The sequence below is a fragment of the Curcuma longa genome, unplaced genomic scaffold (genome assembly GCF_044706935.1).
Source record: "Curcuma longa cultivar G26 ecotype Majalengka, Jawa Barat unplaced genomic scaffold, ITB_CL_G26_1.1 contig_23298, whole genome shotgun sequence".
Classification (NCBI taxonomy): Eukaryota; Viridiplantae; Streptophyta; class Magnoliopsida; order Zingiberales; family Zingiberaceae; genus Curcuma; species Curcuma longa.
Window position 1 is genome coordinate 2,874 of NW_027432123.1, and position 3,186 is coordinate 6,059.

At 34.4% G+C, this 3,186-nt stretch overlaps 1 long non-coding RNA gene across 1 annotated transcript; it reads left to right on the forward strand.

The window, feature by feature from the left end:
• The first annotated feature begins 1,368 nt into the window (after window positions 1–1,368).
• LOC141818099 (uncharacterized) lies at window positions 1,369–2,323 on the forward strand. The gene is made up of 3 exons (XR_012600902.1): window positions 1,369–1,711; window positions 1,790–1,927; window positions 2,163–2,323. It is a non-coding gene; the product is annotated as an uncharacterized LOC141818099 (long non-coding RNA).
• Window positions 2,324–3,186: the final 863 nt, after the last annotated feature.

The following is a 3,186-nucleotide window of genomic DNA, read 5'->3' on the forward strand; positions in this document are numbered from 1 at the left end:
TCAACTAGGACTTTTTCTATGTTTCTTGGACACTTACTTTAGCTTGTTAGTTCACCACATAACCTTAATTTAACCTTTGCCATAATCAAAATATCGGTTCGATTATCTGATGCTCCCTGCACTAACAATCTCTCCCTTTTTGATTATGATAACTTGGTTCAAAGTTAAATTAAAATCTTATTTTGAAAAGTAAAACCATTTCAAAAATCTCATGTAAAGAAAATCAATCTCTCCCTTAACTCAGTCTCTGCCTCTGAAATTAAGATTATCTTTTGAAAAATATTTTATGAAAAAAGTTTCATAATTTCTCCCCCTTAATTTGACATAGTGCTTTGCCGATGTTCTGTTATTATTCCTTACCATAGGGGTTGGAAGTGGTTGCATACTGGATTTCAGGAAATCCATGCTAACTTTTAATAAGGGTTAAGCATCTGGGCAGTCTACTCAATTCCTTTTCACAATCTGAAGGCTATTTGTTCTCGAATATGCGAGATGTACAAAATCGGTTTCATCTAATGCTCGCTCTCATCTTGCGAAGAATGCTTTGAGTCCTTTTCCCTGTCTGTCTACTGAAAATGGCTTAGCTTAGAGAAAGGTCCCTGCCTAGTGGTTTTGGAAGTGGTCGGGTTATAATCGATGTTTAGGTATTCCAAACATTCTTAATCTTGGTCGTGGGAACGAGCTCCTCTCCCTGATTGGATTATAATTGATATTAAAGTATTTTAGACATTCTTATGCTTATTATTTTCATGGCCGTGGGATTGAGCTCCTCTCCCCGGTCGGATTATAATCGATACTCATGTATTTCGAGCCTTCTTATTTTTAACTGTGGGATCGAGTTTCTCTTTCCAATCAGATTACAGTCAGTACTTTGGCATTCCGAACATTCTTCTTATTTTCTTCATGACTTGGGGATCGATCTCCTCTCCCGGTCAGATTATAATCGGTATTCAGATATTCTAAACATTCTTATGCATATTATCTTTATGGCTGTGAGATCGAGTTCCTCTCTCCGGTCGGATTATAATCGGTATTCATGTATTCTGGGCATTCTTATTTTTGACCGTGGGATCAAGCTCCTCTTCCCGGTCAGATTATAATCGATATTCGACATTCTTATGCTTATTATCTTTATGGCTGTGGGATTGAACTCCTCTCCCCAATCGGATTATAATCTGTATTCAGGTATTTTGGACATTCTTATATTTATTATCTTCGTGACCATGGGATCGAGCTCCTCTCCTCAATAGGATTATAATCAGTATTTATTATTACGTGCATTGTTATTCTTTGATTGAGTATTTTCTCTTTATATTTCTAGTTCTACCTTTTGGTTTGTTTTCATTGCCTAGTGTTACTAGTGTTTGTTTTTCACTTTTGGTGCTATATATCTAGTTGAACGCCATTGTAGCTAACTTCTTATGCCAATTACTAATATCTGATTTGATTAATTTTCTCAATTAACTTCCTAAGATGATACATGCATGGTTAGTGACATAGAGAGTTGACATGAGGCACAAATATCATTTCTACCATCTGTTGAACTGTTGATGAAATGTTTGCTTCTTTTCGCACCTTTTTTAAAACCTTTTTAAAAACCTTTGTTCTCTTTTCCTTATGACAATGATGACATGGAATATCAACTCATTTGGATGTATGAAGGATTTGACAATTGTACTTGAGCGTTTAAAGTCATCCGGAGTGATTGAAGGTATTTTTCCGGACTTCATGTCTCTTAAAAACCCAATCTCAACTCTATTTGATTTCTATCCTACTTTGTTGCCTTCAGAATTTTCTCTACAGGAGTGATTGTTAGTGGTTCGACTTCCAAATCTACCATGAAGAAGGGAAAGCTAATATCAAATGTTGGTAATGAGTGTAGACCTGGCAGTAAGATGACATCAATGGTGTGATCTTCTTCCTAGTTGTAAGATAACATTAAAGCAGACGAAGCTTACTTTTGATATTATTGTTTTGCTAGAGAAATGTTCCAATGAGGACTTTCAAACCTAACCCTTTTGCTTCTATTCAAGATGTTGCCGCCTAATCACAACCTTTATTTAACATTAGAGACTCCAATAAGGTTTAATAAGGGGAAACTATTTATATTTGTGCTGATAATTCTAACATGTATTCATTTGTTTAAAATTTTCTTTCTGCAGGAAGATAAGGAGAAGCTTGTTCCTCATAGATTTAAATTTGAGGTGTCAGGTGCTGGAGGTTTGTTTCTCAAAAGATCTGAAGTTATTTTTATTTTTATTTATTCTTTTGACATTGGATCTTGCATAAGACCGCTCCAGTGATGGACGAAAAATGTTTGATAAAATGGTCCTATTGACATTGGATATATTTATATATTATAAGCTAAAAAACTTGAAGTATATAAAATTGTAATATGACATTGTGACCTACTTTAGTTCTTTGACCTCTTAATCAAGAGTAAATTCATTCATATCTTTGCAGCACCCTTCCTTTCCTTAATCCCTTCCTCCCCACAAGTAGACATGCTCTTAGTGAAGAAGAGGAAAGAATGATTTGTGGGTTTTATAACTGTTTGCATAGAAAAAAAAGGCAAAAATGACTAGTAGCCATTATCCAGTGGTGTCTTATCCAATGGTGTCTAGTTGTTGGGTCATAGTACTTCTCCTTAGAAGGTGATAAAGATTTCACTCATTTAACTCCATCTAGCCTGTGTCATTGATATGGATAACTACAAGTACAATGTTTTATTTTTCTTCTCATCAATCTCTCATTTACTTATTTTCATTTTCATTTTTTTTTATTTTTTGATATTGTTCTTAGAACATTTATCTGTCAAGTGATTTGTCATTTAAGTAACTTCAATACTTCATTATTCATAAGATGGAAAACTTGTTGGGCAGAAAATAGATGAAACTGCTGTAAATAGTGTCTTGGAGAAGTCTCGTGAGAACTCTACCAAGTGGTGCTAGTATTTGCCGTTCAGTCAGTATGGAAGGAGTATGCACTTTTTTGTGTGACTATCTTCTTGCTATTATGTTATATATTTTCCTTTACTAGGTTTGTTTTACTAATTTCTTGTTGAATTTTCTAAAGCATGGATAACTTTAACAGGGAAAAGAAGTCGTTGTATATTAGTTTATTTCTTGATATGAGAAGCTGCCAACACTAGGTTCCTTCCAGAGTGTTTGTGTTACATATTTCATT